The 23797-nt window shown below is 40.9% G+C and overlaps 1 pseudogene; it reads right to left on the bottom strand.

Moving 5' to 3' along the window:
* Positions 1-21398: 21398 nt before the first annotated feature.
* Positions 21399-21511, bottom strand: LOC127489631 (U2 spliceosomal RNA; annotated as a pseudogene).
* Positions 21512-23797: the final 2286 nt, after the last annotated feature.

The raw sequence follows: 23797 nt of genomic DNA, 5'->3' as shown, positions 1-23797 counted from the left end.
GGGCTACATTCACTCACACTCCAGCGCCCGCCAGCGCGCCGAGCCGCAGGAGGCATTCAAAAGGGCAACCGCGCCGCCCCGCGCGTCCCCGGGCCGCTCCTGCCGTCCCGCGGGGCGCCCGCGGAGCCCGGCTGCGCGCGACGGGGTCGGTTTATCCAGCTTCAAGGAAACACTGACCTTAAGGCCCCCCCCAACCCCCACCCCTGACACCCCCCGAGGCCAGGAGGATGAGCCGGAGGCTCGGACTGATTTATGGAACTTTCTCTCGCCGCCAGAGAGACTGATCGGGGCCGTGCCGCGTTAGCAATGAAAAACAAGTTGCAGGTTTTTAAGACTTCATCCGGAATCCATTTCGAGTCTGCTCGCCCCTCGGCTGCTCCCCCTCTACACGGTGGGGGTGGGGGAAGGGGAGCGGGAAGTGCGGTGGGAGGGCTATTGGTTTATTCTTTGTCTCCCGGATTAACCCGATTATACACCAGGCACCGGCCCCAGCCGCGCCTCCCCCACCTCCGAGCCTTGTACGAGAGGAGCGGAATGCAGATTCGGGTTTCAAGTACCTCCTGCTCAGGCTGGATTGTGGCGACTGGGAGTTTATTAGAATTTTCGTGTTTTAAGGGAGACAGACGGTGGCTGCAGGGAGAGCTCTCTGCGTCGCCGGACGCAGCAGCCGAGGGAGAGGCTGCAGCCTTGCTCTTCAAAGTCAGCTCGGCGATCTCGGGGCGCTGTCGTGGGCTTCCGAGATGGGGGTGGGGGGAGGGCGCTCCCGGCGCGGGTCTCTCCGCGGCCCGGTCAGCAGTCATCTGTCCCTTCCCACCCTTCTCCGGAAGCCCCCACGGCCCGTGCTGAAGGCATTCAGTAGAAAGTCCTATACATATGCACGTGCATTTGCTCAGAAACGTGCCTGCACGTGGGAGCCCCGGTGGCGGATCGAAATGCGCGCACGCACACCTCTAACCGCGCATTCTGAGGACTTAAAGGCGGGGAAGCAGTTGCCTGCTAGGTCGCAGGTCCCGAGCAGCACCTGCACAGCTCTGCCCCACACGGGGGTCCACCATGGCGCTTCGTTCCTCCACGCGACCCCGGGTTCCTGCTGCAGAATGTCCCTGGCGCTCTCCCTGCCTTCTCCATGTTTCTCTAGGGCTCCCTTCCTTCCTCCCCTGGGATTTGGAACCAGAGATGGGCAAGGGCAGGCGCCTACGTCCCCCAACTGCTCTGGGAAGGTCGGACGAGGTTATGTCTGCCCGCGACGCGGCGTCCTTGGGGCCGCGGGGGTGCGACAGCCGGGCCTCTGGCCCGGGCCGCTCGCCACTTGTCCGAGTCTATCCAGTCTGCGGGGAAGAGTGGCGCCTCTGCGCGTGTGGCTCGTCCGGCCACCAGGGGGCGCTCGCCCGGTGCCGGGCCAGGCTCTTTTTTTTCCCCAGAAGTTGTCCGCTGGCGGGGTTGCCTTCCGAAATGCGCATTAGACCTGCTGGTTTAAAAGGAATAAAAAAAAAAAAAAGGTATTTATCCTGTAAACGCCGCTCACGGTGGCTTTCCCTGCGATTCCCTTGGATGCACTCCGTTTTCAGTGTGAGATGAGTTGTCTTGGTTCCGAGAACTGCAGCTGAAACCTAGGGAAAGGGAGCCTGGTTGTGCAAGGCTTGTGTGGGACGAGCAGTCGGTGGCCGGGCCAGCAGATCTGGGGAGCAGAGCAGGTGGCAGAAGCGCCCTCTACGTCTCTGCAAACCCCGGCACCCCGCTAGCGGCTTCTTGGGAGGCGTTTCTGCCCTTGATGTGTTCTCCCAGAGCTGCAGGAACTTTGCGAAGAAGCAGAGTAGTTGCGGATCAAAGCCTTAACACTGAATTTATTCGGACTGGATAGAACACCTTAAGTTTTTATTGAGTCAATAAGGAATAAACTAGGAATTTGTATTTGTCGTGCATAACAAGAGGGAATCCCATGTCATCTAGGTCTCTTTTTCTCCCTCCAACAATCTCCAGTTTGCTGTCGGGGAACTGTTTAACCAATAATGTAAGCACAAGGTAAACACAAGAAACTGTCTAATTGAAAACAAAAAGGAATCTGTTGGACTCTTTCTAATTTGTTCCCTCGTTTTTCAGTGGCATGTAAAAGTATAATGCTAGCATGCCATTCCTCACATTATACTTTCAAAGTTTACATAGGGAGTTACAATCCCAAAGAGGAATTATGGTTGTGTGTAGGCACAATGAAATGTTTAATGCAGCTATTGTGATGTGTTCCTAAATTGATTCTCCCATTACATTCCAAGATTACAACTGAGATTGATTTTGAAAGATACTCCAGAATTATGATAGGATGTTAGGCAAAACCTTAATGCAGCCCATTTTCAAATGTGGACTGTTCTGGAGAGGCGATCTGATGCATGAACAGGTGTTAAAGCTGAGTAGTATCGAATTCGTGAAGATCCATGCTGCACAAATACCTCCAAGTTCTTAGAACTCACCAAATAACATTCTTTGCCAGTCCTAGCTTTGTGTCGCACACTGGGGCTCTCTCACCTTTGACTTTATTTTCTGTAGTGATTTATTTATTTTATAACTAAAACCTCCCACGGCATTTTTTCTGAGGCAGTGTAGAAACATGTGAAGGTCTCCTCTTCCCATTATTGGTAAAAGTGTTGATAGAGACACTGTAATTATGGTACTTTGCCAGGAGGTGCAGTGCAGCTGGGTGAGTTGAAGTCAGATGGTTTAAAGATTGCACTTGCTTGCCACTCTAAGCTGTGGATATAGGTTATGGTACAAGACACCTTCAAAAAGTTAATGGAAACCTGCATTCTTTTTAGTTTTTATAATTAGTTTATTGTTCATCGTATCTTCATTTTTTCACTATTTTTATTTATTCATTCATTTGAAATACAGAGCAACAGAGATGGTGGGGCTAAGGAAGAATCTTCCTCTTGCTGGTTTACTCCCTAAATGCCTGCAACACTCAGGTATGGGACAGACCAAAGCCAGGAGTCTGGATCTCCATCCAGGTCTCTCCTATATGGGTGGGTGGATGAGTGGCAGAGACCCAAGTATTTGTGCCATCACCCGCAGCCTCCTAGGGTGCACGTTATCAGGAACCTGGATCAGAAGAGAGGTAGCAGGGATTCAAACCGGGCACCCTGATATGGAATGGTGATAGTGTAACCTGCTGAGCACAATGCTCACCCCTCCAGGATCTATCAATTCCACTTTCCCACAAAGTTTTTGAAGCCCCTTTCTGATGGGAGAATGGAGCTTTAACAACTGTAGTTCCATGTGGCCATAGAAGGGTTCAATCTTAGTTTTGATAACCAATCAAAGGAAATCTGCCAATGATACTATTTTCTGAGAAAGAATTAAGAGCCCCTTGGTTATTAGTTTGGTTAGGAAGGTGAATCTGTGTATTCACATGTAAAGACACACAACATTGTGCTGCTTTCAGAGGTCACAGTTTGGAGTTTTCAACAATGATTTCTCTTTCTAGGTCAGTTATAGTAGTGAGGTGAATTTATGTGTGGAGTCCAAAAGGACCTTCTGGAGACAAAGGGCTTTACAAAGATGGACCTTTTGATATGGCAGCCAGGACATTTGTCATTTCACTTTTCAAATTACTTCGATTTCCCCAATTCTGTTGATATTGCCTCTAGGAAGGAATTGCAAGTGGCTGTAATAAAAGATGCAAAGGAATTCAAAGTAGACCACTTGAATTCTTATCTAGATTGCTTGGAGGACTAGAAACCGGTTATCTCTGTATCTGCCCTGCTTTGGAAATGTCCTTTATCCTTAACTAAACTGCAGGAAAGATGTGGGGTCTTGGTGAGTGACCTTGAGCTGGAGGCTCCTGCGGGTCTGGGCTTTTTCAGAGCTTGTGTGTTTAACCGGAATCTACCTGGCGGTTTCTACTGGTTAATTAATGAATATTCCTGCAAGATTGAAGTGCTTTATCAGTACAATTTATGCAAAGTCAGATGCCAGCTGAAATTCTGTAACAAGGTGGAAACACAATTTCTCTGCTGGCCAATATGGATTTTTTCTTTTTCTTTTTCTTTTTCTTTTTTTTTTTAGTATAATTGTTCCTAGACCTGAAGATCAAACTCCTTTTGTAGGGTTAATGTGTGCAGAGAAAATCTAATCAGAGAAGACACTGCATTCTTGCTTTGCTTTTCCCTGAATAGCCTTAGGTTTATTTGTTCTTCTGTTTGTTTTGAACATTTGATACCCTTTGTTCCGGAATCTTTTTAACCCAGATGCTAAGGCTTTAGAGAAATGGAAATCATGAACTGAAATTAGTCTTTGGATATTACTGGCTAGGTTTAGTAGCAATAGAAAGATTTTTAACCTCTGAATAAATAGGAGGTTTTAGCTTTATACTTCCCATTATGTGAGCACTTGATCAAAAGGGGATGGAAAGCCCAATGTGTTTTCTAAGAAAGATGTAGTCAAACAGATTTTCCTAAAACCGTGCTTGTGGTCCAGATGCTGTGATATCAAGGCTGATAGCCAGCTCTGTATTAAGCTCAGCGAACAGATCAAATCTAGAAACGTTCAGTTTGATACACAGAGTATGACCGTACACATTTAGTGTTCCTTTGAATAGGAGTGTTTTAAAGTTGCTGAGAGGCATTTGAGAATTTTGTGAGGTTATATAAAATCACCGCTTCATACTCATTCTAGGTTGAAGGTAACCAAGAGTTACTCCAAGAATCTGAGGAGTCCATCAGAGCTGTTTGAATTGCCTTATATACAGATTTCTTTACTATCTGATTCTTTTTTTAAAAAATGAATTTTGGGGGATGGTGCCATGGTGCAGTAGGTTAATCCTCCGCCTGCGGCGCCCACATCCCATATGGGTGCTGGTTCTAGTCCCAGCTGCTGCTCTTCTGATCCAGCTTTCTGCTATGGCCTGGGAAAGCAGTGGAGGCTGGCCCAAGTCCTTGGGCCCCTGCACCGGTGTGGGAGACCTGGAAGATGCTCCTGGCTTTGGATTGCACAGCTCCAGCCGTTGCGGCCATTTGGGGAGTGAACCAATGGACAGAAGACCTTAATCTGTTTCTCCCTCTCACCTTCTGTAACTCTACCTCTCAAATAGGTAAATAAAATCTTAAAAAAAAATGAATTTTATTTATTGTTTTGAAAGGGAGAGTGACAGATGGAGACAGATTTCCCTTCCTCTGGTTCTCTCCCCAAATGCGTGCAATAGCCAGAGCTGAGCCACTCTGAAGCTGGGAATCCAGAACTCAGTCATCTCCCACAAGAGTGGCAGGTACTTGAGCCATCACCTGCTGCTCACCAGGATGAGCATTAATAGGGAGCTGGAATCAGGATGAGTTGCAACTTGAACAGAGGAACTTGACTATGAGACCACTAAGACAAACATCCAGCCCCACCATCTCATATTAACCATTTTTATTTAAAAACTATTCTTGAAGATCTATTTATTTGAAAAGGAGAGAGAGAAGACGAGAGGGAGAGTGATAACTTCATTCCTCAAATGCCCAGAACACAAGGCTACTGAAAGCAGGAGCCCAAAACTCCCTCCAGCTCTCCTTACATGGTGACAGGGAACTAAAGATTTAGGCCATCATCTAGCAGGAAGCTGGATCAGAAACAGAGCAGCCAACACTGGAATCAGTACTCCAATATGGAATGTAGGTATCTCAAGCTTATGCTACTGCACCACAACACTCACATCAACATATCTGAATTTTTTAATGAAAGAATTTTTTTTTTTTTTACCAGTTAGAAATCCTTTTAGGGTATACAAACTTTATGAGTTTCATATGCAAATTTAGGAACATAGTGATTCTTCCCACCTTTCCCTCCCTTCTGCATGCACTCCTACCTTTCTTCCTCCTCCTTCTCCTATTCCCATTCTTATTTTTTGCAAAGATCTATTTGCAGTTAACTTTATACTCAACAGGACCAACCCTAATCTATGTAAAGAGTTCAACAAATAGTATGAAAAAAAACCTGTTCTTCAATAGTTGAGACAAGGACTGTTCAAAATCATCACTCTCAAAGTGTCAGTTTTACTTCTGCAGATTACCTTTTAGGTATTCTGTTAGTTACCACAGATCAATGAGAACATATGGTATTTGTCTTTTGGGGACTGGCTTATTTTACTAAATATAATGGTTTCCAGTTGCCTCCATTTTGTCGCAAATGACAGGATTTCATTTTTTTTTACCACTGTGTAGCATTCCATAGTATATATGTGTATATACCATAATTTCTTTATCCAGTCTTCAGTTGGTGGACATCTGGGTTGATTCCATATCATAGCTATTGTGAATTGAGCTGCAATGAACATGGGGACACAGAGTACTCTTTCACTTGCTGATTTCTTTTGGTTTGGTAAGTTCTCAGGTTGGTTCATATGGTAGGTCTATATTCAGATTTCTGAGGTATCTCTATACTGCTATGACAGAATTTAAGAGTCATTCTGCTACAGTGAAGATTATCAAGTGGTTTGCATAACTATCAAGAAATGACTGAAGCAGGTTTGTTAGGTTTGTAATTTTTAAAAGGAGAGCTAGTTAATATTTATTAAGTTAAAAATAAATGTTGATGGAAATTTCATATAATTGAAAAGAAGGCTATAATAAGGAAACTAGCAAATAGGCTAGTGATGGGTGGGTAGAGAATGTAGGTGAAGGCAAACTCACAAATTGACTTACTGCATTTGGCAGTAAGCATGATTATATTAATAATTTAAAAGTACAGTATTAAATTTTTCATTTCAAATTAAGAAGTTAGCACTTTATTAATTTTTAAGAGCATATGTTAAAAATGGTTGCAAAGAAACACCAAATAGTGCATGTTTTTGGATGAAAATGTTCTCAATGAAAGTGTCCTTCTTCTCAGGCAGCACATAAATACTTTTATTATTTCATAATAGTTGTTAAGATTGTGTAAGCTCAAAATTAGAAATTAAATCTTCAAAATCGTTGTCATTTTCTTTAAGAAAAATGATAAAAAGAAAATGAATCTACTCTTAAATATTGCAGTGGATTCCAGAGGCTCTGAGAGTCGAAGAGATCTAGACTTGGGTTCAATTGAGGTTACTTTTGGCAAATCTAGTCACAATCTCCTGTTGCTCACACATTCCTTCCTGGCTTCACATTGCTTCTGGGATAAAGACTCAACTCCTTACACAAGTTCAAAGTTCTAATGAATCAGGTCCCTCTCCTTCCTCATCCTCCAGTTACAGCATATTTCCCTGAAAGCTGTCAAGCCTACTTCACAGTTACTCCACAGTACCTTTTTCGTACAGCAGGGACTTAGTATCTGCTGTCCCCTGAGGTTCCTTTCTGGATAGTCTCTTGCCTTTTAGCTACTACTTACCTTTCAAATCCCGTTGTCATATTCTCAGGAAAGCTTACTTCAACTTTCCTGACCATGCCAGCTCTTCCCTTTATTTTCCCTCTCATGACTTTCCCCCATATGACTATATGTGTAATTGAAAGATAGTTTCATTAACAACCATCTCCTTCACTGTACATTAGGGTCCATGAGGGTTGTAATCCAAGGCTGGTTTTGTTAGCCATTTTATCACCAGAATTTAAGGACCTGATACAGATAAGGAACTAAAATGTTACTTTTAAGTAGAGCAAAGGAATAAATGAATGAAATAATTGGCCTTAGTTCTCGCCTGTAAAAGGGGTCAAAGTGTTGTTGTGAGGATGGGATGGCATTTGGTATCTATAAAACCCGCATATGGGAAGTTCTCAATAAGCAGCAATGCTAAATTGGATTTGAGATCTTATTTGATGCAATTAGCTGTTTTGCCCCTGTACTTCCAAGAAGCTTTAAACATGGTAAGCACATTACTATTTATTTTTTTATTTAGTTTTAAAATTTTCTTCATGTTTTTAAAATTTTCCTGTGTATTTAAATTTTTTTATTTTTAACATTTTCATGCTTTTTAATTTTAATTAGTTTTTAACAGATTCATTATGATTAGTAGATATAATTTTTTTAGAGCTTCAGAGAGATGAAGGCAGAGGCAGACAGAGAAAGAGGTCCTCCATCTGCTGGTTCACTCCCTAGATGGCTGCAATAGGAGCCTCTTCCAGGTCTCCCATGTGGGTGCAGGGGCTCAAGGACTTGGCCATTTTCTACTGCTTCTCCAGGTCATAGCAGAGAGCTGGATCAGAAGTGGAGCAGCCGGGACTCGAATCGGCACCCATATGGGATGCTGTCAGTGCGGCAGCAGCTTTACCTGCTATGCCACAGCACCGGCCCCTAGATATAATTCTAAGAGAATAATGATAATCCCTTCCTCCACCCCCCCACCCCACCCTCTTTCATTTTCTCTTTCATTTTTTTATTTTAGTTTTTGAGATAACTTACTTAAAATTACATTACAATAAAAAGGCTTAATACTTCGTGGAACAAGAAATTTAACCAGTAAAAAAGAAAAAAGACCCCAGTTTAGTAGGAATATAGACAATGGCCAAATACAATAATTGAATGGAAAAATGGCCATTTCACCCATACACAGTAAATTTTAAAGTAATCACAGATCATTAAAATTTTAGTAATATAACATTCTTAACCGTTGGCTTGACTAAGTTATAAAACAAAGTTTTACAAAACTATATTTTTATGGGTACACGTTGCAATCCTGGCTGCTCTACTTCCGATTCTGCTCCCTGCTAATGGCCTGGAAAAGTAGTGGGAGATGATCCAAGTCCTTGGGCCCCTGCACCCAAGTGGGAGATCTGGAAGAAGCTCCTGACTTCTGGCTTTGGATTGGCCCAACTCCTGCTGTTGTGGCCATTTGGGGAGTGAATCAGCAGGTGGAAGACCTCTCTCTGTGTCTCTCCCTCTCTCTGTCTATAACTCTGCCTCTCAAAAAAAAAAAAAAAAAAAAAAAAAAACCTTAAAAGAACCACTATATTTTTAAAACCAAGTTTTACAAAAACTGTGTTTGCCACTGATACATACAGACATTTCTTTCTTTTTTCTTCCTTTTTTTTTTAAATTTTAGCTTTTACGTATAAGGGAGAACATGTCTTTCTGGGTCTGGCTTATTTTGCTCAACATGATGTCCTCCAGTTGTGTCTATTTTGCTGAAAATGGTAGAATTTCATTCTTTTTCTAGCTGAATAATATTCCATTGTGTATATATACTACATTTGCTTTATCCATTCATCTGAGGGTGGACACCTTGGTTGGATCTAAATTTTGGCTATTGTGAATAGTGCTGCTATAAAAGTGCTGGTGCAGTTATCTCTTTGATACATTGTTTTCAAGTCTTTTGGGTTTATATCCAGTAATGAGATTGCTGGATCTCATGGAAAGTCTATTTGTAGATTTAAAAAAAAAATCTCCATACTGTTTTCCATAGTATTTCCCACCAACAGTGTAGAAGTGTTCCCCTTTCTCCACATCCTTGCCAGCATTTGTTACTCTCTGTGTTTTGGATTTTAGCAATTCTGACAGGGGTGAGGTGATATCTCATTGTTGTTTTAAATCGCATCTCCGTGTTGGCTAGTGATGTTGGGCATTTTTTCATATATTTGTTGGCCATTTGTATTTCTTCTTTTGAGTATTGAAGTTTTTAAAATTAATTAATTTTACTTCTTTGAAAGTCAGGAAGAGATCTCCTTTCTGCTCATTCTACTCCCCAAATGTCCACAACAGCCAGGGAAGTGCTGTGCTAGAACCAGCAGTCAGGAGCTCCATCCTGCTCTCACTTGGGTAACCAGGACCCAGGTACTTGAAACATTACCCCTGCCTCCTGGAATGTGCATTAGTAAAAAACCAGAATGGAATGTGGCGCTGAGATGAACCCAGATGCTCTGATATGGGATGTGTGCTTCCCTATCATCATCTTAACTTCTGTGCCAAACACCTGCCCTTAGAACAAGTTTTAATGATTGTTCTTAGCGATATTCAGTTATTAATAATATTTCTATAGAAACCTTAGCCTTATGTTGACTTTTTTCATGTATGACTTTTCAAAGAAAGTAAAGCACTTTAAGCATGAGGGGACCTGTTTAGTTGATGTGGTTGTTTCTGAGTGGAATGTCTTCTTACTGAATTACTTTTTCAAGGAGTCTGGGGGCTGAGAATATGAATTCCCTCTTATTTGGAAGTGGTCTCAGCCTTTGGACTATTATTGAATTCTATATTTGACTGTATGTTTGGGGGATACAACCCTGTGTCTGAAATGGTGTTGAAGCTGTGTTCCCTGTAGAAAGATGTATGTTCACTTATATTCCAGCTTGTGTGACAAAGGTATTTGCTCTATACTAAAATGTGGTGACATTTCATTTTAGGTTAGTAAGGTCCTGTAAATGTGAATCTGCATATAATTAGAATAACAATAATAATCAAACACAATTCTTGGCCTTAGGGTCTTATACTGTATTACAAGTCATATTTTCTAACATGCTGGGCAAAGCATATATCAAGTACTCCTTCTTAACACCAGTCTCAGGTGGCCTTCTAAGGGCAGAATTCCCATGTTCATTGTTCTGACCTGTTTACTACTGGTTCCATGTCTTTGTTCAGAGGATCTGAGATGAGGAATAGGTAATTTTCTCTGCTTGTTTCTCATCTTTGCTGCCTAAAAGACAAACAGATTTGTCTTATTTTTAAAACTTGCAAGCTCACTGGAGGAATAAAATGTAATAATTCATAAAACTATAAAAGCAAAAATCATACTTATCGCCAACATGGTGAATATTTATTTAAAAAATTCTCTACCCCTGATGATTAGATTACAGTTACTGGGAGTCTGGGAACAGTTTGTTTTGCTTGAATAAACAGTGCTGCTGTGGCACAGCAGGTTAAGCCTATCTGGGAGCACCAGTTCAAGTCCCTCCTAGCTGCTCCACTTCAGAACCAGCTCTATGTTAATGCACCTGGGAAAGCATAGGGATGCCGGCACTGCAGGCGGCAGCTTTACCCCATACGCCACAGCGCCGGCCCCAAAGTTAAACATTTATTTGCTTGTTTGACACGCAGTGACAGAGAGAGAAAGGGAGGGAGACAGATGGAGAGAATGAGCTCTCCCATTCTCTGGTTCCCTTTTCAAATGGTTACAACAGACAGGACTGGGCCAAGCCAAAGCCAGAAGCCAAGAACTCCATCCAAATCTCCCACATGGATGATAGAGGCCCAAGAGTTTGAGTATCTTCTGCCGCTTTTCCTGATCTAGACTCCAAGCCGAGCAGCAGGGACTTACTTCGGCACTCCAATGTGGGACGCAGGCAATGCCAGCACCAGCTTAACCCACCGGCACCATAAAGACAGCCTCCAAAATAAGCATATTTTAATTCCATTTTTCACAGACTTTTTGAAATACCCTTATATATTGACTTTCATTTGTTGGATAGTTATTGCATCTCAGCTCTCTTCTAAATCATTCATTATGGTTTTAATTCTCAAAATGATGCTGTGATATAAGTAATATTTTTATCTTGATTTCACAGGTAAAAAAACTAAGGCACTGAAAGATTCAACTATTTATAAAAGGCTTCTTCCTAGATCAACCTAAATCAGATTCTGTGCAAAAATTCTTGCCACCAGATTTTTTTTTTTTTAAGTTTATTTATGTTCATCTATTTGAAAGGAAGAGAGAGATGTCCTCCATCCAATGGTGTACTTCCCAGATGCCCGCAACAACCAGGGCTGGGTCAGGCTGAAGCCAGGAATCAAAAATTCTATCCATGTCTCCCATATGGGTGACAGGGGCTCATGCACTTGAGACATAATCCACTGCCTCCCAGGAAGCTGGACCAGAAACAGAGTGGCCACTACTCAAACTGGTTTTCTCATGCAGGACTCAAAGGTTACTGAGAACAAGAATAGACAATAGAGGAGACATTAAATAAAGTATGGATAGATGAATGTGGGTACCAGCACAGGCTCACAGCTGCTTGCAAGAGCTGGTTATGCATATTTTTTCCTCATCTCCTTATTTAGTGATGTCAGATTAGAGAATTAGCCATGGTGAGCATATTTATGACACATACAACACCCAATGCTCAAACCAGGTGCTTCCTCTATCCCTCAAGAGAACATTACCATCACCACATGAGAGGACAGAAGCAGTGGACAGGGAAGGCTAAAAAACATTCAAATACAACCTTTCTCTATGATTTGGCCTTGGCTAGAACCTGGCCAGACATGGTCTCCATCATTCATGGGACCAAGTCCCAAGGGGTGGCAGAAGGAAGGCCATGTTGGGCTTCTCCTGGCTTTAAATATAGAATGCCCAGATGTGTTTGAGCTAGAACCGATCCTAGCTCTCAACCTTGGGGAAAGTTATTTCATCCTTGTCTCCAAAGCTGATGCTTTGTACCGTATGCCAGGAGACACAGAAATCTGCAAGATAAACATGGTTGGAGCTGGCGCTGTGGCGCATTGGGTTAAAGCCCCAGCCTGCAGTGCTGGCATCTCACATGAGCACCAGTTCAAGTCTTGGCTGCTCCATTTCTGATCCAGCTCCCTCCTAATGTGCCTGGGAAAGCAGCAGAGGATGGCCCAGGCCCTTGGGCCCCTGCGCCCACATGGGAGACCTGGAAGAAGCTCCTGGCTCCTGGCTTTGCATTGGCTCAGCTCTGGCTATTGAAGCCCTTTGGGGAGTGAACTAGCGGTTGGAAGACCTCTCTCTCTCTCTCTTCTGTAACTCTTCCAAATAAATAAATATTTTTTAAAAAAAGATAAACAGATCCACTCAACTCTATTCCAATTTATGGACATGCTTAAAGCATAGACCAAAAATAAACAGTCTCCACCCTGAGGCTCAGTGGTCAGTTTTGGAACACTTCAGGAGTCTCTTCATGGCTTTGGCCTTGGAAGAGAACTCAGGTGGAAATGGATCCAAAGTATTAGAGTGCCTACATCCACATTTGTCTCTCCTCCCTGATCAGAATGGGATGGTTATCTGGATGAAATGAAATAATGAATGGTAACCAAGAAGTAATTGCAGTTAGCTTTTCATTTTTTTTTAAGTTTTTTAATTTATTTGAGAGACAGAGAGAGATAAGGAGAGACAGACAGACACATAGAATTCTCATCTGCTGGTTCACACTCAAATGCTTCTAACAGTCAGGGCCAGGCGAGAGTTGAAGACAGGAGCTGGGAGATCAGTTCAGGTCTCCCAACATGGGTAGCAGGAAACCAGTTTATTGAGCTATCACTTATGCCTCTAAGGATCTGCATGGGTGGGAAGCTGAAGTCACAAGCAATCAATCCAGGAGCCCTGATGTAGGACATGGGCGTCTGAACTGACAGACAATATACCTACCTTGAGTCTCTCAGATTCTAAGAATGTTTATGGCCTAGGACCTTAGAGATAACTAAGTACCCAAGCCAGAGTCTGAACTTTGACCTCAGGTTTCAGTTATCCTATGAGCTCCCTAGAATGCTAGTCCTAATATTGATTGAGTGTCCCTTATCTGAAAGGCATGGGACCGGAAATGTTTTAGATTTCAGAGGTTTTTTTTTCCCCTCAGAGTGATCATTTAACCTAGTAGTGAATACACCCATGTCCCACATCAGAGTACCTGGGTTTGATTCCTGGCTCCATGCTGATCCTGGGAAGTAGTCGTGATGGCTCAAGTAATTGGGTTTCTGCTACCCCCAAGGGAGACGTGCATTGGGTTCCTGGTTCCAGACTTGGGTCCCAACACACCCTGGCTATTAAAAGCATTTAGGTAGTGAACTAACAGTTGGAGGTCTCCTTCTCTGACTCCCCTTTCTGCTTCTCAAATACATAAATAATTTTTTTGTTTCTAAATTTTGAAATATTTGCATAGACTTCACTGGTTGAGCATCCTGAGTCAGAAAGTTTTCAGATTAGGAATGCTCAATTTGTAAATTAAGCATAGAGCTAGAGTGTCCCAGGGGCTGAAATTTTCTTTTTGCTGATCCCTACAAATACTGGTTTGTAATTATTCAATTTTACCTTTCTTTGACATGTTTAGCACAGAAACAGCAAACATTTCTAAACATGATTGAAATGTTCACATTGGTTTTGAAAAAAAAGCTAGTATTATTTCACTAATTCATAATAGATTAACATGTTATTTTGGATTATTGCCTATAAATCAATTGAAAAATCATACACTTTAAAAAACTCCAACATGGTACTTTGAGTTTCTTTATTAAAATCACCAAACTAACCCCCCAAAATAAAACCCCAAATCACAATTTTACTATTTCAACAAGAAGAGTAAGTCCCATAATACTTAGAGATATAGTTAGATTCAACCAGAAATTTACATCGTTCTGAATTTGTTTCCTTGGAAGTCAAATCACTACATATTGTGTTCATGCTGCATGCATATAAAATGGACCAGAGAAAGAGCACCAGAGGAAGCTCCTTGCATCCCAGACTTAGTTGTCAAGCTGAGTACCCCTGACAGACAAACCCTCTTTGTCTTAATATGTGAAAGGTACCAAAAGAGAGTGAAAAACAGTTTTCCCTTTTTTGCTTTTTTTGTTTGTGTAGGAGAACCAGCAGTGGAAGAAAAGATCACTTCCTCTGTAGGCTCTTTATGGGTTTCGAATTCTGTAAACTCTGGCATGTAACCTCACCCCAAAGTTAATGAAGCTCTGTTCGGCTCTCCCGGCCACCCTTCCTGCTTCCACCTTTTGATTGTCTCACCTTTTTAAAACTCGATTTGGGTTTGTGTCCGTGTGTGATCTACACGTCACTGGCTGGCTTTTTTCCTGGGCACTTTTCACCTACATCCTCTCTTTTCCTCCTTTGGCAGCCGCTTGGGCTTCTTCCTGCCTTGAATACTACGTTCCCTACTTATTCAAGTTCAGTCATTAGCACCCTGGCCCCTACTAAAATTATGAATGAAAAGCCTTGTTGTTCTTTACAAATAACTCAGGCTGCCTCAGTCAGTCAAATTCGAATGGAAGTGACTGCCAGACAAAGGGGCTGCGTGATGGACAGTGCTCACAGCAAGTCATCAATGCCCACAGGAAGTTTTTTAAGCCACAATATAGGTAGCGGGGCTTGGGCATTCCCGGAGGAGAAGCCTGCAGAAGCGGGCTGGGAGCAGGCAAGCTCCTTTGTCTGTTCGGATCTTAGAAAAAAACTTTCAGGAAGCTCACAGATAACAATGTACAGAGTCAGTTTTGCCCTAGCGAGATGTTAAAAATCCACCCATGGAGACATCCACACCTTGCAGCCATTCTGGTTTCGACTGACACACACAGACAAAAGTGAAGGCACCAACCATTTACTGGGTTTTGAATGCTGAGCTGTGCAAGAGTGGGTTACAGACTTGGAGCTGCACAGCTCCCTGCTGAGAAGTTGCATTGTCCTGGGCCCCTCTTTCACAACAGGGGAAAAGGTAATTGACAGCCCGATTGTTCGGCGGGGACCCCTGCTGTTTTAAAATCCTGGAAGGCCCCAGTCACACGTTGTCAATAACAGCCGTCCGAGGTGAGGAGTGAAGAAGGGCTGTTCAGGAAACAGTTTGAGCCCTTCAAGTGGACAGGCCTCAGTGACTTCTGCACTCTGGCTGCCACAGGCAGCTCATTCAAAAATAACCTTAAAGTCATAAATCAAACTTGTTTCCTGAACTATACAAGGAACAGCTGGTTATTTTTCCTCACTTTTTTTTTTCAAAGTAAAAAAAAAAAGAGAGAGAGAGAGAGAGAGAGAGGAGATTTTTACTACAGGAAACCAAGCATGTCAAAATTTGGCAAAGCAATTTGGATGATTTAACAGTTAAACACTTCTCTTTTTAATGTTGTGCTTTCATCAGTCTTTTTTTATGTAGGCTTTTCATTTTTGCATTCTGCGTGCTGCAGTTGGTGTCCCTTATCTGTTTTCTCCCTCCTTTTGGAAGGAAAATGAGTCTAGTATCGTGTCCTTAGAGTATTTGCTGTGTGATTTCTGGTGTACTGGTTGAGTGGCTCAAGTTATTTTACAGGTAAAATTTGTTTTCTTCCACAGAGAGAGTTTGGATTTAAATCTATGGCTCCCCATATTTCCTTCTCCTGAGATCCATATATTTTGGAGTTCTGATGACAAGGCAGTTTTTCTTCAGTTCTGTTGATTTAGGAATCCCCAGCTAGTGCATATGCTGTAACTGAAAGAAGTTTGGTATTTTAAGAAAGGACAGTTTGCAACTTTTCTGTCTCTTTGCGTCTGTCTTTGTGTCTTTCTTTGGGTGTCTCTCTCTCTTTTTAAATATATTTTCCCTCCAAATTCTGGGAGGGCCTCTGATTGACTTTACCAGTACTAAGAATGCAAGCATGAATAAATAACATAAACAATTCCTTTCTGTGGTGTGTACTGTTTGTCTTTATTTTAGAAATTCCTGATACTTTGAACAGAAGTCCATTTTAAATGTAGATGTACTCAATCAGAGTATGTATTAACAATCAGCTTTGTGTAACTGTGGACATTTAGAATTAAGAAACGAATGTCTTCCAGGATGTGTCAGATTTTAGAACACTTTGTCCAGCTCAATCAATTTAATAAAATTAAAAGTAAGTCTTAAATTAGGTTTAAAGTTATGATTAAAGAGTATCTCTTTGTACATGATAGTTTGGTCCCTAATAAATTTAAAAAAGAATTATTGGTCACCATATAGCAGTATAGGAGAAATTATAAATTATATTTTCCTACATGTAAGATATATTTGTTTTTCTCCATTTTGTTAAAGAGATTATGCGTCTGAAATAAAACACTTGTAAGGAAAGGTATGTTTACAGGAAGATAATAACGAAATCTAATTTACAGTAGAATCAGCTCAAGGAAAGTTTCATTTTCTTTTGTTATTGCAGTAAACAGCAATGTACAAATAAATTCTTTGTGCTCTATGTTTAGAATAACAAGCTTTGTACATGTATAATGTGTTGGCCCATACAACTGTGAATTCAGCAGTGGGTGTGGTTTCCACATGAATGCTTCTTCCATATATGGTTGATATTCATACTGAACCTGTTTTGATGCAACATTTCTTCACTTTCAGTATTTTAAGCTTCAAACATGTGATACGTGCCTAGATGGGTTGCCTCGAGGAGTGTATTAACATGTTTCTAAGAGTTGAATTCACAGAGGTTAGGGCCACGTCAGAAAAGAGTGTTCTTTGAAAACCTGGCACAGTAATTATATGTACACTTCATAAACCACTATATAATTCAGATGTGAATGATCAAGGAAAATATTGTATTTAAAAAATGCAAAATACCCAGTTCTATAGGTGATTCCATGCTCGGGGTGGGGGTGGGGTCCCAGCCTTTTGATTTTGCTCAGAGATGCTCAGGAACTGACCAGTTCAGTGGACTTTAAACCTGCTAATACCCTCCTACAGCCCCAGCACTCCTTCTCTTGGCCCTGGAGACTCTGGGCCACAGTAGGGGTGAGATAGCGAGTGTAGACTGAAAGTGCTCTGTGCTGACTTGCTCTCTGGCCTCCTGTTCAGCTGCCAGTCTCACAGCTTGCCCTGAGCATGGACTTCCTGTGCTGTCATTTACACTCAGTATCACACTAAGCGCTCTTTGTCACTCAGCCTTTGAGACAGAAGGGGGCAAGATAACAAATCTAGACTGCTTGTGTTGACTTTGTGGATAAAGTAAAGGGCTGGAGTCAAGAACCCGAGGTCTTATCCCCACTCTGCTGCTGCCTTTCCTGTGACGTTGAGCCAGGCTGTTGCCTCTCCATTCCTGAGCTCTCCTCTTCTAAGGAATGAGGATCACTATGCGCTCTTATTTTATCACAAAGTTGTGGTTACAGAAGGATTTCCTAAATGTTGAAAGCATCAAGCAAAGAAACAAACAAACCCAGATACAAGGGATGTTTATCTGCTCTACAGGAGATGCCAAGGACACTGCAGCTGATTAATCATTCCCCACTCCCAGAAATAATTTACAACTTTTCTCATCATTTCCTCTTTCTCTCTATTCTCTCTCCAGTGTTTCCTTTCTTTCTGTGTATGGCACCACAACTCCATGCGATGCTGTCAAGATCTATGGACATCAGTATCCATGAACAATACTTCCATAGTGCATGTGCAGAAACAGGGAACAAAACTGGGGAGGGCTACACTGGGGAGTCACAGTAAAGGTTGGGAAGGCAAATTTATTGAGCCAGAAAGATAGATAAATGCACAGAGAAAGCTACCACTTGTCTAGATGGCTCTCTGAACTCTGGTGGGTCTCTGAGTCCTGGGATCACTTATTTAAAAGGATCTCTTTGCAAAGAGATGAAGTTGGACAAGGGATATAAACTGCAGTGAAATTCAGGAGTTTGCTCTATGGAATAAAATGGGATGTCTCTTTTGGTGACAGCTACAGATACACACTTTTTCTTTTCTACTTTAATTAAGCAAATAGAAGGAATGTAGTTTTGAGTGGAATGGGATATGACTCCCAGTTCAGTGAGAATTTGTAAAATATTGTGCTTTGTTTCTCTTTCCTTAATTTTTTATTTTCACTTTATTTGAAAGCCAGAATGAAAGGGAGGGAGAGAGAGGAATCTTCCATTTCCTGATTCGTTCATTAAATGAGCTAGAGCTGGGCCAGGACTGAAGTTAAGAGCCTGGAACTCAATCTGAGTCTCCCACATGGGTGGCAAGCCAGGGCCCAAGAATTTGAGCCTTCAGCAACCATCTCCCAGGGTGTACATTAGCAAGATGTTGCAACAGAAAGCAGAACCAGGACTCAGATGCAGGTACTCTGCAGTGAAATGTGCATGTCCCAAGCCGTGTCTTCACAGCTGCACTGAAATGCCTACCCTATATTGTGAGCACTAAAGTATGCATATTTATACAATTTGCTCTTTAAACAATCTTGAATGGTTTACTTTTTTTTGCTGTTGCTTTGTTTCGATTTTGCTTTGAAGAGGTGAGCAATGTAAATCATAAAAGAAAAATTAAGTCACCTGGTATGCCTCATGGTATGTGAAGAATGGGGTTATATATTTTAGGTTGTTAATTTTCTTGTAGATCCACACATTCACTAATATATGTTTAGAATTTTCCTTTGGAAAACAGTGATATCATTATAGTATCATGTGCTTTTGGTGTATTCAAGGCTATTACATGGTAGAGCACTGTGTTTATTTCGCATTTCCTAGTGAACACACTGTATTCACAGATGTTTCACGCTTGTTGTTTTGTCAATGGATAGGTTTGTTCATGAGCATAAGTATGATCTCATTTTAAAACAAACATGTAAATAAAAAACATGGGAAGATATTATATATGTATTATATACGCACATATATTTTGTTTTTATGAGAATAGTATGAAAAGATTCATACCAGTCTGTAATATGAGTTTAACAGAAAAACAGATTATTTATTTTTTAACTTTCTTTGCTTTACTTTGTATGACAAACGTATTACTTATTTAATCAAAACACAAAGCAAAATACTTAGATACTGATTTATAATAAAAGCAATTAGAAAATTTGGCAATGACAAATAATTGAAGTTTCTAAGAATTTTGTCAGTCCTGGTAAAGTATCTAGAAATCCATCAGGAAAGACAGTCCCTTTGTTTTTAAGAGCACACATACAAAAAACAATGGTGTTGCTCCCTCTGCTGGTTTCTTTGCAATAGTCAGCAGAATGCTTTGGGAGAATGAAGAGGCAGCAAGGAAAATTAGGTTTCTTTGGTTTTTAAACACCATTTGTGGTTACAAGTTTTTATCTGTGATTGGCAGGCAGCAAATGTCAATGTACTAGAGTTTTTTTAAGATTAAATAATGATATGGACACTGGGCTCATTATAAACCTTCTACAATGACTTTCTCCTTTTTCATATTACAAACTCGGATATAAAACAGCCATTTTTAGTTTATTGGGAATTTTTGGTTGGGAGCTACTCTTACATAACTAACTCCCAGCAATGAGATCTAATAGTTAAGGTGACTGAACATCAAGTTCCCACTAGGAGACAACATTAATGGTAGGGGTGACAGTATCACTGTACATTTTTTAATTAAGACCTTCTAATATTGTTATTTTAGTGTACATCATTTTATAGAAGATATATTTGGAAATTTTTTAGTTAATTTAATTTATTTTCGTATCTAAATAGGATTAAAAATTCTTAAAATTCACAGAATTACTAGTTTGTTCTTTGGGCAGCCTAACTTTCATGGAACAGAGTGTGTTGATACATATATATTGCTCATTTAAGACATGCTTATAATAAATCACTCTCTTGGGGCTGGCACTGTGGTGCAGAGGGTTAACAACCTGGCCTGAAACACCGGCATCCCATATGGGCACTGGTTCGAGACCCGGCTGCTCCAGTTCTGATCCAGCTCTCAAGCTATGGCCTGGAAAAGCAGTAAAAGATGGCCCAAGACCTTGGGCCCCTGCACCCACGTGGGTGACCTGGAAGAAGCTCCTGGCTCCTGGCTTCAGATTGGCGCAGCTCTGGCTGCTGCGGCCAATTGGGGAGTGAACTAGCAGATGGAAGACCTCTCTCTCTCTCTCTCTCTGCCGCTCCTCTCTCTGTGTAACTCTGACTTCCAAATAAATAAAAAAAAAATTAAAAAAAAATCACTCTTATACCTTTATCATATTTTATGTTGTAAAGGTTCTTAATGTGATTAAGTATTATATATTCTACTCTATGTCTTACAGGTGCTTAATGTGAAGATTCTTTCTTTTATATTTTAACTTCTACTAACTTCACCCTTTGGGTTAATGTCAGTAAAGGTATTAGGGAAAATGTATTAGGGAAATATGCATTCAACAGGAAACTTTGAAGACTCCATAAGACATTCCAGGGAGAGGACTAGTAGATAAAGTAGACAGATGATTCCAACACTTGAAAATACTAAGTATAGGCTAAGGTAAGTGACAGTAAATGTAAGAGAATGTCAATTTCAAATAGAAGAGATCCAGCCATTGGTATGGAAGTACAGGGGTGGGATTTTGAGGCTCAAGAATGACTTGGGGGAAGGGTATTGAGGGGACAAAAATTCTAGGATTTCCATCAGTGAGGATTTGGAGTAACAGGCAATGAATCAAAGCAAAGGCAGAGTTCCTGTGGGGTTGGTCCTGAGCGTCACGAGCACTTCCAGTGGGATCTGTGCTCGGAAGGTGGGATGTGAGTGTTCACTGTCAAGGCTGATTTGATGCTGACCCAAATGTACTGCTACATTCCTAAATCTTGGGTCTGGTGAGGGTTGCACAAATGGGACATGCTTAGTCAGGACCTAGAAGTCACCCATATACCTGTATCAAAGAGATTTTAGGAGATCTTCATGGTGGTCTTGCCCCATAATGGTCAACCATTATGTAAGGGCTAATGCTTATTTAGCCTACTCATAAAGTCATTCTACATTAGAAGTTAGAGATTAAAGAGGACAGAACACTGCTTTAAGCAACTATATATTTAACATCAGTGCCAAATAATTGTTCTCTAATTTTTTATTCGTTTGTTTTCAAGCCTGTCTCTTCAGATGATGTATTTATTTTATTTTATTTTTTTGTTCTCGGATAGAGGATGTATCAGATATTAAACTGATAAGAACAGATACTACACTTGATCTTAGCCAAACGGCCGAGAAGCGAAGATGATGTATTTCTTAAACACAAGACTTTTTTCAGATCATCTGCACTTCCCTAAGTGCTTAACTTAGTTTTCTACTCAGATTATTCAAGATAATAGGTTTATTATGGGGTGCTTTTTTCAATGACCACTGAATTTCCACTGGGGACAGGGGAGAGGGTGTTTTCTTTGATGTGCCATATTTTGCTTTTGTGTAATATTTCTCTTGAACAAAGACTTGTCTGAAAAATTTCAGAAAACCATGAAAATACTCTGTTGATGATGACCTAGCTGATACTAAGGAGCAATTAAATATACGGAAATTTTCACTGGAGGTTTATACTTCTTTTTTTTCTTTACTTTTTGTTTTTAAATGTGATTCTTCTGTTTCTTTTCTTTTTTTTTAATTTTTAAAGATGCAATAATTTATTTTATTTTTCCCCCCAATGTAATCTTTTATTTAATGAATACAAACTTCATGCATTTCATAAGTACAACTTTAGGAATATAGTAATTCTTCCTACCATACCCACCCTCCCACCCACTCTCCCACATTCCTCCCACCTCCTCCTCCTCCCTCTCCTATTCCCAGTCCCATTCTCCTCTAAGATCCATTTTCAATTAACTTTATACACAGAAGACTAACTTTATGCTAAGTAAAGAGTTCTACAATTTGCATGAAAAAAAAAAACAAAACAAAAAAGCTGTTTCTCAATAGTTGAGACAAGGACTGTTCAAAGTTATTGCATCTTGAAGTTAATTTCACTTCTTCTTCTTCTTTTTTTTTAAAGAAACTTAATTAGTTTCAAAGAAGCACCCAAGAATGATACATCTTTTGTCAACACTTAGACATAATTATAATATAACTCTTTGAGGACAGAGGTCTTGCATAGGAAGTTAGTGCACAGTGACTCTTGTTGTTAATTTAACAATTAACACTCTTATGTATGATGTCAGTGACCACCCAAGGCTCTTGACATGAGCTGCCTAAGCTATGGAAGCCTTTTGAATCCATAATCTCCTTCAATATTTAGACAAGGTCATAAGCAAAGTGGAAGTTCTCGCCTCCCTTCAGAGAAAAGTACCTTCTTTTTTGATGACCACTTCTTTCCACTGGGGTCTCACCCACTGAGGTCCTTCATATAGGACATTTTTTGCCACAGTGTCTTAACTTTCCATTGGAGGCCTATATTCCTAAGATAGGTTCTTTATTAACTGATTTCTTAATAAAGAAATTATTTATGAATTTATTGTGTCTATTTGAGGCAACTGAAAGTTAAATTCATTTCTTTTTCTAACTTTGCTTATAGTTTATTTGCATATTTATCCTTATTTATTTGAAAGGCATAGTAACAGAGATCTTTTATCTACTGGTTCATCCCCCTGATGCCTGCCACAGTCAGGGCTCTGCCAGGTGGAAGCCAGGAGCCAAGAACTCTGGCCAGGCCTCCCACATGAGTAGCAGTGACTAAAGTAGTTTGTGCACTAGCAGGAAGCTGGACTGGAAGCAGAGGTGGCACTTGATACCAGGCACTCAGATATGGAATGTGGGAATCTCAAATGGTATATTAACCCACTGTACCACATTGCCCATTCCTAAAGCTATTTTTAAACCTGTTTCTCTTATTGTTAGAGTAACTATTAGTAAAAGGATTGTTTGTATATTTATAGGACTGATAGTTTCAGAGAAGCAGTTTGGAGCAGAAACATCTCCTCCCTATTCCCTAGCTGTGCCACATAGAATAGATGATAAGTTTAGATGGATGCATGTCACCCTAACCTCCTTGGGCCACATCAAATCTTACATTAAATAAAGCATTAATGTAAAATGGGGTTAGCAAGCAGATACATTCTGGTGGATTTATTTCAAACACTTTTTTAAAGGTTTTATTTATTTTGAATGTCATAATTACAACAGGAGAGAAAGAGAAAGAGAGAGATATCCTGGTTCACTCCCCAGATGGCTGCAATGGCCAGCACTGGGCCAGTCTGAAGCCAAGAGCTTTATCTGGGTGTCCCACATGGGCCTTAGGGGCACAAATGCTTGGGCAACTTCCTGCTGTTTTTCCCAGGCCATCAGTAGAGAGCTGGATTGGAAGCAGAACAGCCAGGACACAAACTGTCACCCATATGGGATGCTGGTGTTGAAGGCAGTAGCTTTACCCACTATACCACAACACCAGCCCCTGAGACCCTCTTTCACCAACACTATTAAAAATTTTATTTTTATATTATTTAAACATTTTTATTTATTTATTTATTTAAAAGGTTTATTTATTTATTTTTTAACTTTTATTTAATGAATATAAA

Source organism: Oryctolagus cuniculus, chromosome 9 (assembly GCF_964237555.1).
Source record: "Oryctolagus cuniculus chromosome 9, mOryCun1.1, whole genome shotgun sequence".
NCBI lineage: Eukaryota > Metazoa > Chordata > Mammalia > Lagomorpha > Leporidae > Oryctolagus > Oryctolagus cuniculus.
Note: the sequence above shows the minus strand (reverse complement) of the source record. Positions and strands in the feature narration are given on the sequence as shown.